The sequence below is a fragment of the Seriola dumerili genome, unplaced genomic scaffold (genome assembly GCF_002260705.1).
Source record: "Seriola dumerili isolate Sdu_G_001 unplaced genomic scaffold, Sdu_1.0 BDQW01000068.1, whole genome shotgun sequence".
Classification (NCBI taxonomy): Eukaryota; Metazoa; Chordata; class Actinopteri; order Carangiformes; family Carangidae; genus Seriola; species Seriola dumerili.
Window position 1 is genome coordinate 14,763,857 of NW_019174323.1, and position 16,128 is coordinate 14,779,984.

The window sequence follows — 16,128 nt, forward strand, 5'->3', positions numbered from 1 at the left end:
AAGATCAATGAACATTTTTATTGAGTTTTAAAAGTGTGAAAATATTTGATACAACCACTCTAAGATCTGTTATTTTCATCACGACATGCATACAAGTTCAATGTTGCTGATCTAATGAGATTCAAATCTCTTCACTGATGTACAGTAACGGCATTTTTACTTTTTCTGAAAGTCCACTTGAATAATATTCATGCGTCCAAACAATCTAACAACAAATGATGGCGAAAGGCAACTTTCAAGAGACATGAGCATTCATAGGGAAACTCTGTGAATGTATAAATAGGCAATGAGTTAGCTACATCAATTTAAAAACTTAAAAAGTTCAGTCACTGCTAGTCGGCAATATGATGCAATATAATTTAATCCACTATAACAGAACCATATCAGCCTCAAGAGCCCTATAGATACACACCGTGGTGCTGTCCTATAAGTGTGTTCTTGCATACTTGTGAAAGACACATATGGGGAATGAGTTAATGTCGCTATGCAGTCACTGCTGTTAGGCTGCTCAACACAGACAATACTCATTTTAAATGATTGTTACTTTAGAGTAATTCATAAGATATGTTGTTCTAGTTGTTGTTTTACTTATTGTAACTGAACCATGCCTTTTAATATGTTTCCTCTGACATTTTAACCATATCTGGTTGGTTGGTTGTCTGTTGAGACTGAATGTGAAGTTCTGAAACTGGGAAGCTACAAATGAACTGCCCATGGGGGATTAATAAAGTTGTCTGAACTGAACTGAACTGCTGAGTACTAAAAGTACACTGTAAACTATTTCAATTATCCTTATTTATCATTTGGGACACATACAATGTAGAGTAGATGTCTTTGCAGTGGTTGTTATCTTCTCTGTACAATCCCCCAGTGTATACGATTACTAAATGTCCGCCATGCTTTGATTGTTTGGGTCCAGTTACCCCGAGCGTAAACGTCCATGTTCATGGAGCATTGCTGGCACATGGTGGCAGCAATGCTCCACTAAGGTGTTCGTCAGTGTTGCTGGCTACTGAACCCAAATTTAACCCATATCAGAGCTTTAATGTGCCGTAAGGGCACAAGACAAGCTGAGGCTTCTTGTCTACACAGAAAACTCCAGTGTTCTTCTAAACACTGAGCAGTGAATGTTTCTCTCAGTGAATGTGTGGTTGTTAATGATGTTGCTACTGACAGCACTGACATTAGCCACAGAGCCACTCAGCGTAAGTCTGCCTTTGGTGAACCACCCTGATAGGTGTTTATTTAGATACCCACAATCCCCTTTTTTCTTTTTTCTTTTTTTTTTGTCAGAACATATTGCTCCAGTGCTTTGTTGCTGCTGGGGTAACACATGGTTCGAGCTGAGAGATGACTGGCTGTGTTTGCTGTTTACTATATCTAAGATATCTTTATTCAGTTCACAAAAAATACACCTATCTTTGTTTCTTAAGCCAAACCAAACTGTTCTTCCAACTTTCCTGTCACCCCACACTGGAATGTGCAAAGTAAAGCTCAAGTCCTTTCCTCTTGGCATCTGGGCAGCTCCACTGAATTAGCTGGAAGGTAAGAGCTCACAGCCTGAACAGTACTGTAGGTACTACGTGCACTGGCCAGTCACAAATGTGCAAGGACACATTCCTGGTAAATAACTTTGTAACGTAAAGGTCATATTTCTAGTGTTTTCCCGGCTAATGTCAGTGTTGTACTATCTGATAAAGCCTTCAGTCTCACGGATCTGTTTCTCAGACGGGACGATGTTTCAGCAGCACCAGAGCAACACGTCCTCACCGGTGCAGACTGGGCTGTTTTTTTTTATCTGAACACTACGTCACGGTGGAAAAACAAGGGTCTTTTCGCTGTTCACCAAACCAAAAACCGTTTTTTTCTGGTTGTGATATCAGGTCAACTTAGAGACGTGCAGTTCTGGAAATTGATTTTTGGTTTTTAATCCATTACGCCACGTTACTCTCAATATTTAAAACTACTGTGCAGCGTTTTAAGCGTCTGCTAAAGCTCCTTCAGATGAGTGGATGTACCACTGAAACTTCACTTCTGAGCTGTTCAGAAATCAACACACCTCTACCCACAAGTTTCTTTAACGCAGAGCTGTTTTCTGTCTGAATACATCATTAGTCTGGTTGATCTGAACCAACATCTCTCCACTGTGGTCATCACTCACTGCTTCTTCATATTCTTGCCTCTTTCACTTCTCCTCCTGTTAAAGTTGATTTATTGCACTACTAATTACAGTATATGTATTGCCTATCTCTTCTTGCTCTTTGGCCACTTCTTGCCCGTTTGTGTTGCTTCCTCAATCTTTTTCTTAATCTAATCTCCAATCATTTCTTCTTTCTCTCCTCTCCTGGGGGTATCTCGTCTTCTTTTTATCCGTCCAGAACGTTCCCTGGCCTTTGCCCAGTACCCTGCAGCTGGTCCCCATTGAGCCTCCCTGGGACTTTAACCCCCTCATCTCCTCTCCATCCCCCCTTTTTTCTCTCCCCCACCATTAGTTGCACTCTAAAAACTTAAATGGAAAAAAAAGGGATTCAAGGAACTTTTTTTCAGTCTTTAAATTGTCACCAGATCCCCATCAAACACCTTTTTTCTAAAGAACATTTTCCCCCCACAGTGGCTTCGTGAATAATCAAAATGAGTCCAGGATCACTGATTTGGAGTTTCTTTTTATCTTCATGTGAAAAGGAAAGATCCTATTAAGGAGGTTTTGTGCGTATCATTCAAAGATGCATTGACCAGAATGGAAACCCTGAAAACATTTGCTTTCTAAGAAACATTTTCCAAGCCGGATCTCGTGTTTTTAGAGTGTAGAACAAAAACGACGCTGAGGAGTCGGAGGAGGGGGAAGGTGGAAAGATGTTTCCGATTGAAGAATGTAAGTAATTAACCCCTCTTCCTCTCAAAACAAAAACACTCTCCTGGAGCATGTGTTGGGGGTGATTGATCTGGCTGTGCGTATGTGTGTGTGTGTGAATGCTAACATGCGTGGGCAGACACATGCATACATTCAGTGCCATATATGCACACAAGGCTTTTGACCTGATTTGATTCCGTTTTGTATACACATTAGTACAGTTGTATGTCATATGTAAAGCCCCAATTCAAAAGACTAACCGCCACCCACGTGCGTGCACACACACATACACACGTGCACGCTCACAGTCATTCTTAGTGCTCCCACACCACAACAGACTGCGACACCTCCTAATTGGGATGGATGGATTTCATTATGAAGCATCAAGAGAGAGTGAGAACAGAGATGGAAGGAGGGGAGAGGAAAAAAAAGCACAATGTGCTACAATAACAAACATTACAGAGGGCTGCAGTCCTCAGCTCCCTGCTCACTTCACACACACACACACACACACACACACACACACACACACACGTCCTTGTATGACATGTTTACAATGCAGCCTTTAGTTGCTGAACTCTGCCTCTGTCTCACGTTTTATCTCACATTCGAACATGGGCCCCGAGGGGGTCGACCGATGACTTAACTGTAACCAACTCCCTCTTTGAAGCCCTCCTGTCCTTCTATCACCCATATGGTCGTCCCCTCCCGTGTCACCTCGCTAATGGCGCCTCCTCCCCTCACCACAAATCCCCGCCGCTGATGTTGCCTTTTACACTGACTCAGTGCGCTAATGACACCGGCGAAGCTGTGAGAGCGATCATCAAAGGCGCAGAGGACAGCCTGCTGATGTGTTGCCATTTGGTTACCATTAAAGTGTTTGTGTAGATTCTTTTCTTTTTTAAAACAATATCTATCACACGCATCGCATCAGGCCGTTTGCTTCAGTGGAATATATGTGGAGGGACGGACGCCAAACGCCAAACCGCAAGCGCAGAAAGGAAAATCATGAACAAACACTATGACAATCTCATTTTTTTGTGCTTTTCTAGTGTAAATGACACATTTATGGACTTCTGAGTGTATTCCATTTTTCTTATAATAAAATAGGCCATTATTACCCCTGCGGTAAAATTCCTCATGCAGTTGAAATGACGCAGCAGTACTAACTGTCAACAGGGCTGTAGCCAGGATTGTAAACATACTTAGGTCATAGGTCTCCCAATGCACCCCCCACCCCCACCCCCACCCCCCCACCATCTACAGATTTGATTACGTGTTCTGTTCACTTGTGCTTTCTGCTTCGTCCCAACATGCAGGTGTAAATGTTGTTTCAAAGCCTTTTTTACACTGCCGGGAGAAATACTAAGAAGTAGTCATATTTAACTGATAATAGGAAACATATGTAACATACAACGTCTGGATTCAGCTTATAAAATACCTACTGTCTTAGCTTCTAATTATGCAACGTAAACTGATGAATTAACAACTCCATCAATCCAAATGTCAGATACCAAACATCACTCATGTTTGGCATCTTGCCTTTTACTGCATAAAGCTGTATCTGCAAAAATACATGAACACAAAAAGTTAAAGCTGCTCTAATCAATGCTTTATTTGATTTTACATTGACAATAAATTCAATGATTATGAGTAACAATTATTACCAGCTCTCTATGAAGCTCTACAGGACGTCTCTGCATGTTTAGTTCCCTCTCACTGCTCTCGTCAGCATCATTTCTGGCTGTAACAGAGACAGTTAGAGAGCAGCTGGTGAACACGGCGGAGCATTTAGCTGCTAAAGAGCCAGATATTTGCCTCAGGAGTGGGTAGGCCTGTCACTTTTAATTTGAAATTGTTTGACTGTGGGAAAAGACGAAATATTCAAACTGTAATGATCTGTTTGAATTCAAAATTTACAGTCCAAAAGCACAACAGACTGTTTGCCTTGTGGTCTGAAAGTTTAATTCGCTGTAATCTGGACCTGCTGCATGCTTTCCTGATGTATCAGCAAACAAAGCTAATAAATAAAATTGCGGGAGGTCGTTAGTGAGCAGTTGTGTCAATCGGATAATCACGGCGCTGAAGTATCTGAGAAGCACAGCTGCTTCTTACTCTGTAGCGACGACAAATCTCCCCTGCTGCTGCCTGGACTGCAGCTAAAAAAAAAAAAAAAAAAAGGAGCGTGAACACTGGTTAACATTCATCAGGTGGACTGAGAAGTGATTGTAAATCCATGCTAACAGTGCTGGACGTCTAAACCGACATCTGTTTGCTAACATTTTTTCATATCAACTTCATAACGTGATAAGATGTCAGCGTTGCTGGGCGACCAGCGGTGGGGGGAAGATGTGTTCACCCCACATGGCTGAATAATCACGAGTAGCAGTTAAAGAAATCATTAATGTTGTTAATGATAGTTGTTGTTAATAGTTAATGTGAAATAAATTTTAAAAAAAGCCTCCATGTTAAATCAACTCATCCATCTTTCCCTGTGGGTTCCTGACAGGAATGTTGGGTTGTTTTAGCAACTGGTGTGTTGCTCTGCTCTGTGCTCTTCTGTTCTGAAGCCAACTCAAACACACACTTTAGCTGTATCTACTGAATGTGTGTGCAATGCTGATGAAGTTCTACGTAGTGTGTAGTAGAAGTACATTTTGTGTAAGGTGCGCGCAAAGACCTGTGCCAGTGTGTGCGGCGAGTAAATAGGACAAAGCACAGTTTGGTCATAAGAGCGAGAGCAGTAAGAGATTTAGGTCTCTAAAACCTCACTCTCAAATTCCCTGCATCACACACACACACACACACACACACACACACACAAACACACACACAGAGAGAGTGGTATTAGAGTCCATGGCATAAGTGGCTAATGTAACAGAGGCAGCTGGATCCGGCTTGGGCTCGTTTCCTGCATTGTTAGACGCTGGAGTGCGATAAGTCAGAGTTTGGACGGCTCAGAGTGGGACGGTCCTCTGTTGTTTCAGACCCTCAGCTGTACATTAACTCTCTCCTGCCACCTGAGCACTAAATACAACATCACTACTCTGGCTTCAAGGGGAAGGCACTAGAAATGAGGTTCAAAAAGTTTAGTAATTTAACATTTAGAGCTGTCAGACCCAGTCAGTGTTGCTGGGTCTATCCACCAAGGGCCTACACTGGACAAAACTGGCCCAGCAGGTTATTTTGATATCAGACCGACAGTCCCACAATAAGCTATAATGTCCAAACAGATACTCTACCCTACACCTGAAGAATGTTTATTATACTTTTATCCATGGTGAGAGTGGACAGTCACCCGGCAAACAGCCGGGCATCGCTGCAGGCGGTGCACAGCGCCTGGTGCTAAAATAGATATCCGTCATGGCAGCAGCAGTTACCCACAGAATCACTTCCTCTGCAGAAAGTTCCTACGCACAAACGCACCTACGCTTCGCTCTGTCTGACTCAAACAGCTGATCTGCGGAGTAACACACTGCGCACGGCAGGTGGCTTGTGCGTAGTAATACAGTAGTTCAATGATTCACAAACTGCAGTTCCAAAAGAAAGGACTGTTTGACGTCAAGAAAAAGTGGTTCAAAATAAAGCGTACACTTAAACTGAATTTACTTTTTCCTATGGATGAAACAGGTTTTTTGGCTGACCCTGTTCACAGCAGCTCATCACTCTGCTTCTGTGCTGTTGCTCCGGCTGCTTCTCCAAACTGGGAGCGCTCTGTTGTCGAAGTGCGAGATGCATTCTCGTGACCATGTGGCCTAATGGACAAGGCGTCTGACTTCGGATCAGAAGATTGAGGGTTCGAGTCCCTTCATGGTTGAAAGTTGTGTCCTACCTGTTGCTGCATCTAATGTGCTTGAAGGAATCAAAGCAGCCAACGACACTGGAGCAATTCCTTCAGCTACAGTTGTCAACTGAAGTTTAGGGTGTTGATGCAAAGCTTGAGAAAATCCTTCTGACTTTGCTCCACACAAACATTATTTACTGGAGAAAGGAACTACCTCTCGCACATTAACAAAGCTCTGTCTCAGTGTTTTTATTTCTCTTCCACAGAAGGTGGAGGGGATCCCACCAAACTAAACATGCACTATAGATTGTGGTGTGGTTTGTTCTGTCTCCGCTTGATTCTAGAGCAGATTGTTCAGCAACCAGGCCGGTTAGCTCAGCTGGTTAGAGCGTGGTGCTAATAACGCCAAGGTCATGGGTTCAATCCCCATACTGGCCAGTAGTGTTAAAACTTAGATCCTAATATTTACAGATGTCTTAATCTGTTTGTTTTCTTTGAGTTATCTGCAAATATTAGCTCCTGGTTCAGTGTTTGTATTTTCCTTTATTCTGTAACGAATGTCTGATCTCTTCAGCAAACCCCCTGTGCAGCATGTCTCCCGAGCTCCACTGATCTATTCTGCCCACAAGCAACTCCAAGTATCATGGAGCTGGAGATGACCAGGCACCAGAGTCCTACAGAATTAGGTATTAAGTACAGACCCCCCCCCCCCCCCCCCCGGCGCCCCCCCCCCCCCCCGTGCAAATCCCTGCATCTCTGTGTATTCGGGCAGCTGATTGACATCCACCATGAAGGATATATAACCCTGCAGCACAAGCTATGAGTCTCATCCTGAGTATTACACCGGGGAGTCATCGAAAGTCACGTGGACGCTCGACCGTGTGTGTGTGCGTGTGTGTGCGTTCCTACACACTGCGTTCAGGAAATGTTGCGTATAGATTGGCCTTGTCACATCCTGTTGGATCTGCACAGTGTGTAGGAACTGTTGAGCTGTGTGCACCTGTTTTCTTTTTACCAGAGTAGATGAGTGAGGATCAGGGAGCAGGAGGGGAAAATAAAAAGAAAGGACCTTTGGATGAACAAATGAGCAGAGTGGGATTTAAGAGAGCCAGTGTTTGTCTTCATGTTTGTATGTGGCCAGCAGTTACATAAGCAGTCATGCTTATCCCTCTGAAAAACAAGGGTGACTTTTGTATTATTGACTTTGATGGTAGCACCACTTTATTTTTCATTACAATTTTCTTTATGTTTTCATTATAAAAAAAGGGACAACAATATGCATGCACGTATACAGTACATGCAAACACACACAGACTCAAGTGAACCCAGAAATCCCCAGGTCCCACAAAAGCAAAGGAAACAACAGCTTCATGGCTCCTCTCAAACTGTTTTTTTGCTCGGAGGATCTGAATCCACTTAAAGGTTTACTGTTTCTGCATCATAATGAAATAAATAGGTGAATAGAGTGCCGCATATGTGAGTACTAAATGTGGAAATTAGTTAGCACTTCCGGTTCCCTCTCCCCGAAGTCTCTGCCAAAATGTTAAATTGGTAAATATAACTGGGAAATGTAATATTACGATATGTCAAAAGATGCAATTTCTTCAAAATGTGATTATAGTGTTGGAGGAAATGAAAACTGAACTGTCCTCATCTTTCTGTGCTTTGAGGGAAACCATCTGCTACAGAGGCATTTTGGTTTAGCAAGAAGTAACATGAGTCAGCGAGGAGGTTTAGGTCATATCTCACCATGGAGGTTCCTCTCTCTTTCCTCTGAAACAAGACTCATCTCTCTCTGATCTCTGTGTACCTTGGCAAGACCCTCAAAGCTTCTCCTGGCACATAGCTGGTTATCTCTTCTATTTCTGGGATGAAAAGGAAAAACCTGTCACCCAGTGAGCATCCTGGAAAGCTCTGGAAATGCTCCTCCTTTTAGTTCTCGCCTTTGAAGTGCTCACTTCCTGTCTTCGGTGTACAGCAGGTTGAAGAGGGGCAGAGATGATGAGACGATGTCCGTGACCTGGGCACAGTCTCAGGTACAAACGAGGGTCACAAGTGCACTGACTACAGGATAGTCAAGCCTATCTGGCTACTTCCTGCCTACATACTATCAAAAAATATGTTTTCTTCTCTTTGTGCTCAATCGATGTTTAATGTCTTATTTTCTATGACGTTCAGGTAAGAGGTGTGTTCTCGTGACCATGTGGCCTAATGGACAAGGCGTCTGACTTCGGATCAGAAGACTGAGGGTTCGAGTCCCTTCATGGTTGGATGTTGCATCGCTGTTCGGTCAAATTAATTGAAAGTGTAATAAATTGTGACACTCAGTGATGTTTTGATAGAAGAAGTTAAAGGTATGTTGCAACAGCTTTGGAAAACTGTCACACTCACACACACACTCTGCATCGTCTCACCGCCCATTTGATGTAACTCGGATTCAGCTGACATCCATTTTTTACTGAACTGTATGTGATTTAACCTAAAAAGCTGGATCAGCTGTATTTCACAGGTTCAAACAACACTAACACACACTGCGTCAGGACATGGCGTCTGTCAGTATGTACTGTAGTATATGGAGGTAAAACTTGAGCAAAAATGAAAATAAGGGTGGGTTTTTATTGTGTAATAGACTGACTGTGGCCAAAGCAGTGCAAAAATAGAAACATAACATAATCCACCGGTGTTACACAACTGGCTATGGGTAGGGGACTCTTGACATGTGTTAATAAGTTTTGTAAGGCGGGCACATCCAGGCAGCGTGTTTTTGCTGCCGTTGAGTTTGACGTCAGAGGGAGAAGGAGGGAGTGGGAGGATAGAGGAGAGAAGAAAAAAAAAACGAGACCTTGTATTTTCACTGAGCTCCAGTTGCAATAGAGAAAATAATGACAGGATGGAAAGAGGTACTGTTGCTCAGTTTCTCTCCTTCCCTCTTCATTTCTGTCGCTGTCTCTGTCTTTGTCACGTAGGCTATTTGTACCAGGTAATGTTGATAGTGTGTTTGCATGTGAGCACATGCAAGTGTCGTAATGTGTGTGTGTGTGTGTGTGTGTGTATTGCATAAATCAACTACTACATACAATAATATTAAAGCTGCCTAAAGTTTAGATTTTAAAGCTGCAGGATTCAAAATTTTTATACAGAGAACTGGCCAACTGACTATGTGCAAGTGAAAGGCGTCATTCATGATGACAAAACCACAGACCTATGTGGCATTTTAGCATCTTTCAGCTCACTGTCTTGGTTTCGCAGCCTGCAGTTTTACTGCTTTGTTGTCTTTCACTGCTCTCTTCAACCTTGTTTCCAGTAGCAGCAGCTGTCAGTGAAAATGCTCTGACAGATGACTTTAGCGTATGCTAGCTGGCCAGCATCTAACAGCAGCAACATTAGCAACTAGCTAGTGAACTTGGTGGTGCATTTAGTGACTAAAAGAACTTGGTGGTGCATTTAGTGACTAAAAGAAAGTCAATATATGGACATTAATCAGGCTCAGAAACACGACCCCAAATGAAGCTAATGTTGCTGTGCACCTGCTGGATACAGTATGTGAAAAGGCAGCTGTTTGCTAGCAGACTATTTTTTTTTGCATGACCTGCAAATGGCAAAAAAAAAAAATCAATTATACAGGTTTAAACTGACAATTACTTGTGTTATAGACCTGTGCAGTTGTGTCACAAATCAAAAATGGCCATTATTAAAGCCATTTAGCGTAGAATATGAATATGGAAAGCCCAATATCAGCCCCAAATACTATCTTATCAAATAAAAATGGTAAAATCAACAGAATTTATATAGTCATACTAAAAAGGACTGGTAAAATTAGAAGCCTATGGGTGTTTAAGTGGCAGCAGGCAGGTGTAACAGTGTGGAAACAAATCCTTTAATTTCCTTCTAAAACGCGCTGTCTTCCTTCTGCGTCTCTGTTTTCTTTTACACTCATCAATCCTTTCAAAACTCACTTGACCTCACTGGGCCTGACCGTCCACTGCATGTGCATGTGTATAGACACAGGCAACGGACTCACCCTGTTTATCCTTTCATCATTTACATCGGCTCCATGAAGAGCGCATGAGCTGCAGAAACAGCAAGTTCCTAGCCTGTGAAGTCATATGGACACTGAGATTACGGGCCCCCACAGGCTAATAGCTAATATCACACACAGTTTGAGTTGAGGATTTGACTTCCTCGCTCTTTTATACTTTTTTTTTTGTGTTTGATAAAGCCAAAAAAAAGAGAAAAGAATAGGGGGGAGGGATGCTGAGAGAGAAAGCACAGAGAGGCAGTGTGTAAAAAAAAAAAATATATATCCATCAGGCTTCACAATAGCGTCCAAAGCAATTCCAATGCATCTCCATCACTCTGTGTATATTGTCTTTGGTCTTAGATAAACATGTAACAATCAGTTTTACTTACACTCCAAGATCTGGAACTGAGATGGAGGTTTTGAATTACTGCCGGTGCCTGCCCTGCGCCTTCTCTCTGCTCTCCTCTTCGCTCAGCCCAGAGCCATTATGGTTAGATGAAAATGTGCTTATTACACAACCCGCCCCAACCCCAGCCGACACCTCCACCCTGCATCAAGACATATTTGTGCATCATAAAATGCCGCATTAATAACCAATCACATGTAGCTTTCCCAATGCTGTATATTTATCTTAGCTTTTGCATAGCGTGCAAGCAAAACAAACACGCCACTGCGGTCGATCGGGCGGAGCGAGAGAATGGAGAATGCAGCCCTGGGTATGTTCGATATGCCGTAAGTGGTTTGTTTTGAGTTGCAAGATTGGAGCGGTAAAATCAAGTGCTGGAATAAACCTCTGCCAGAGTGACTTGACAGATTCCTTAACGGCAGCGTTAGCGATCTTTGGAGTCAAAGTGGATTTATTCCCCCTGATATTATTAATGTACGGAAAATGCAAGAGTAGATTATGTTTCCATGGCAATGCTAGTGTTAGTGATGCTCAGGCGCTATGTGGCTTGGAGCTTCAGAATTGGACAAGGTTGAGGCCTGAGTATTTAAGTTCTTTAGGCGCAGTTGTCGCCATCATGAGTGCATCGAATTTAAGGGATTTTTCAAATTAATTTTATGATATTAAGTTGCGAAATCACCCTTATTTTGTAATCTTGTCAAGTGGGTGGAAATAACTGTTATTTTGGTGGATGCCATTAATTGTCAAAAACTCCCATAGGTGTTCAGTTGTATTGAGATCTGGTGAAGACTGTGAAGGCCATAGGATATGATTCATTTTCATCCTGCTTCTCCACTCTGTCACCTGTTTATTTCCCGGATGTAACTTTACACATACAGAATGAAGATACTTTTTTAAAATGGTGACTTCAGACACTTTAGTGACTTCAGCTACTGACCGCAAAGCTAATAAGAAGATAAGCAACTGGAGGCGAGGACCGAGGGACATCCTGTCTTTGTGGCCGAACCAGGAAGTTGTTTGCTTGTCTTCCCAGATCCATGTTCTTCAAAAAACTTTTGCAATCAATAGCGTTTCTCAATTTCAGTCTGCTCTTTACAAATGATATCCACAGCGAGTCTTCCTGCCTGGGAAGAGGGATCCTTCTATTGCTGCTCTTTCCAACCTCCTCTAAAAAAAAAAAGTGGCAGGTGTGTCATCAAAGCACACGTCTACACCAACATGACCTGCAGCATACAACAACTTCACTGTGTACGAACTCACACAAACTCGGGGGCTGCTGGTTGTTACTGCTGTTGAAATAACAAAGTAGCTGTAAGAAGAGAAGCAGCATGTTCTTAGATAATCTTTGTCACTGAATAAACTATGACATTCACTACTGGTCATGTTGTGGCAGCACGCGCCGGCCAAAAACATTTTGAGCGTATCAACAAAAGACTTACATGTACGTTACAAAATGAATGTTCTGTTGAGCTAAGAACGGCCCCTCACTTTCGCTTTAGTGAAGACAGAGACTCATCACATGATGATTAATCATGGCGCCCGGTCTCTCTCATCACCAGCAGTCACTAAAATGACTATTGATCCAGGCTCACTATTTCCACTCTGTCCCAGTGGGAGTCTTTGAGGGAATGGAGGACATGTTCTATCCCCACTCAAACTTTCCCTGCTTCTCCGGGATTCAAACTGGCAACCTTCTGGTCACAAGCCTCTCTCTCTCTCTCTCTCTCTCTCTCTCTCTCTCTCTCTCTCTCTTTCTTTGTCTCTGTCCCGCTCTCATACCTTCTCTATGTGTGTCTCTGCGTCTCCAACATGCCATTGCCTCATATTTTCATTTGGTGGGTGATAGTCCACCAAAGCTGTGGTACTAGGAGGTTGGAATACTAACATATCATTACTGGTCCATTGGGAGAGACTTGAAAAGATTAATGATCGTTTCAGTCAATATAGGGAGTTATGGCTGCTGACGTTGTCGTGGTAACAAGCTACAGTTGAGCGTAGGTGGGTAAACATTGTGGTTAGTGTTTTGGATATGTGCAACAAGGATCCCATGGTGTGTGCATGTGAATGTGTGCATGTGTGTGTGTGTTTGTAGTTAATTTGAATGTGTTGAGTATGTGCACACATGCATAGAATGACTAAGCATATTTGTATATGTGTGTTTGTGTGTGTGTGTGTGAGAGAGAGAGGATTTAATTATTGATGTTGACATTAATTTAGCTGCAGGTTGTGTTGAGCCTATAAGTTAATTGTTACTGTTGGGTAGTTTACAGTGATGCATCTTTGTAAGCTTTTATAACAAAGTCAACTAACTTGTACAGCCGTCTTATGTCATAACCTGCCTCTCTGAGTGACTTCCTTATTTCCTGTTTTATTTTGAAACCATTTTCCTTAGGTGCCTGTCGATTTCACTTCCTGCCTGCCCCACCCCAATTAGTTGCACCTGTGTCTTGTTACCTGCTCCCCTTCTGTTTGTCAGCTCCTGGTTGTTTTCCTTCGTGCTCCTCGTGTGGAGGTTCCTGTTTTTTTGTTGCCGCCTGATTCCGGTTCGTGTTTCCCAAGTGTTTTTTTTTTTCCCACTGCCTCTGCTTACCTGTAAGATTTGGACTTTTATTTATGATCGTTAAACTACCTTCACTGCAACAATCTGTCAAATGCATTTCGGTTCAAGATGTGGTGTAGAAATGTACAGCAGCACAAAATAACATACATACAGCTCAAAACTTTACTTCAGTCCGGAGTTTGACTGAATGCACTTTGTTACTTTCCCCTTTGTGTAATTAGTAGAAATATACACCATTATAGAACTTTTAGGTAAGTAGGTTTAAAGTAAAAATGAATGTGTAAATTACATTATATCAAAAAAATGTTTGTCAGGGTGACATTGTCACATAGTTATTGTGTGCTGAGTTGCAGACAGAGACTGTTTTGGGACTATTTTGTGATTCTGACATTTAAGAGAGCCAGCTGTCAATTTTACATGATCCATGTTTGCTTATTGTTAGCTGTTGCCAACTCGTCCTTGAATGCACCAGTAAGAGTTTTTCAGAGCAGCTGAAGCTTGCCACTGCATTAAACTTTGACAAAAAGCTAAAGCTGCTCAGTTTTTTACCGTGATGGATGACTTGCATGTTGACGTTTTTTTAATACCTGTTGTGAAATGAATGGTCACCAGTGGCCAAACTAATCTGTGATTTATTCCTTTTGACCTAAACAGAAATAAACAAATGGAAATGTGTCATTTAGCAGTGTGACGAGTGAAGCAACTAATTACAGATGAGAGCTTTGGAGAAGAGCTGCAGAGTTTGCGCCAGTTTAGAGCTCACCACTTTAACGGCCCAGCCTGTGATATGACACAGTCAGTACAGCTGGAGGTATTAGGGCTCAGTTCCCTCTTTTTAGAGAAAATAAAGTTCTCATACCAGCTCTGCTTTACATTACGCTGTGCCTCCTGTTAATGACTCCCTTAGGACTAAATCTAAGAAATAGTCTTGCAGAAGTGACTTGCTCTCCAGCTTTACTGTCACATTCCTGTTTTTAGATTTAGTGTGTCTTTATCAGCTTGAAGAAATATTTATCTTAAAATGTACAAAATTACTTTATTATACCAAATCTGTTGCTTCTTTGTTTTGTTTCAGGCCGAATGATTTCAAACCAAAGACTGTTTTGAAGCTGTGAGCGGCCTGACTCCGCCGGACTCCTGGCTAATCCAACGAGGCGGGGCGTTTGTGGAGCCGAGACTTCGCTGCGTGCCGGTTTGTGACAAGCAATACACTCATCCACGTTCACACCCTCAATTATGCATTACATTAAGCCTTCAGAAAATTTTAACTGATGAGTTATGTAAACTCCCCCCCCTCCCCGTTGTCATGAAGAGGGAAATTAGCTCCAGCTGATTAGCTCATGTTTATTTATGCTGTGACACTGGGTGTTTTAACATGGAGTTTGACTCATTTTTGGAGCAACTTTTTTCAAACCATGCAGTTAAGCCTCGAGGTGACAGTGATCTTACATATCTGGAGGAGGGAGGATTCTTGATATGCTGTAAATGCTGTACGCTATATATATAAAAAAACAACAGTTAGATTTAATATAGCAGAGGCTGAATTTCCTCGTCCTTTAACTTAACTTTTACTGAGAAAACCCTAATGACATCATCAGGGGTTGACGCTCTTACGCAGCTCTGACAAAGCTCCCCCAGAACCACACAAGAAATTATACAAAATTATACAAGTAATTATACTTATACTAATTATACAACTGTAGTAACAATTATATCGACTCCTTTTAAATATATTTAATGCATATGTGCTACTGTTTTTGATTCATCTGTTTAAACCTAAAAATATGACTTTGTGGTCCTTTTTTAAAAATCAGCCATAACTGGCTGTAAGCCAGGAAAATATTTACCGAACTACATGTGTGTGTGTTTTGAGGCCCACCTGTTACTCGACTGCACCATCCTGGCAATGTTAAATCCTGCTAAATAGAGGAAACTTGTGTTTTTTTTTCCCTTGAGGGATGAAAAACGTCCTTGAAAAAACACTATGGTGCCAAAATCCAAAGTTGAGTCCAAGTTAAATCTAAGTTGAATCCTTCATTTGTTGTTGGAAATATCACTAATAGGCTTGGAGCGCACACGGACAACTCCAAGAAGTGGCAAATGGACTGGAAAAACTACATTTTTCAGCTTGTTGATGGATGAAGCCATTATGGATCTTCTAATATTTTTGATTGGTATGATATTTAAAAAAATAATAATAAAAAAAAAGTCACCAGTGTTGCTTTATGCCCTCACAGCAACAAGTCCGTCTGCACGTACACCACTTTACACCTATGAGAGAAAACACAGATGAAAATGAGAAGAGGAGGAGAGAAAAGTAGCAAGTGATCCAGTCAAGAAAGTTAATAGTTGTTAATAGATGTTTATAGTGAGGGGAAAGGGTGGGAAAGAAATGACAAAAAGGAAGAAACAAATTATGAAAATAAGAGGTGATTGATGAAAACCATTTCTGACATTCTCTTTCTATCTCTCAGTATCTCGCTCTTTGCTTTTCTTTTTTTTTTTT

At 41.9% G+C, this 16,128-nt stretch overlaps 3 non-coding genes across 3 annotated transcripts; all 3 read left to right on the forward strand.

The window, feature by feature from the left end:
- The first annotated feature begins 6,595 nt into the window (after nucleotides 1-6,595).
- Nucleotides 6,596-6,668, forward strand: trnar-ucg. Its single transcript has one exon. It is a non-coding gene; the product is annotated as a tRNA-Arg (tRNA).
- A 331-nt stretch (nucleotides 6,669-6,999) lies between these two features.
- trnai-aau lies at nucleotides 7,000-7,073 on the forward strand. The gene has a single exon. It is a non-coding gene; the product is annotated as a tRNA-Ile (tRNA).
- Nucleotides 7,074-8,832: 1,759 nt separating this feature from the next.
- trnar-ucg lies at nucleotides 8,833-8,905 on the forward strand. The gene has a single exon. It is a non-coding gene; the product is annotated as a tRNA-Arg (tRNA).
- The last annotated feature ends 7,223 nt before the right edge of the window (nucleotides 8,906-16,128 follow it).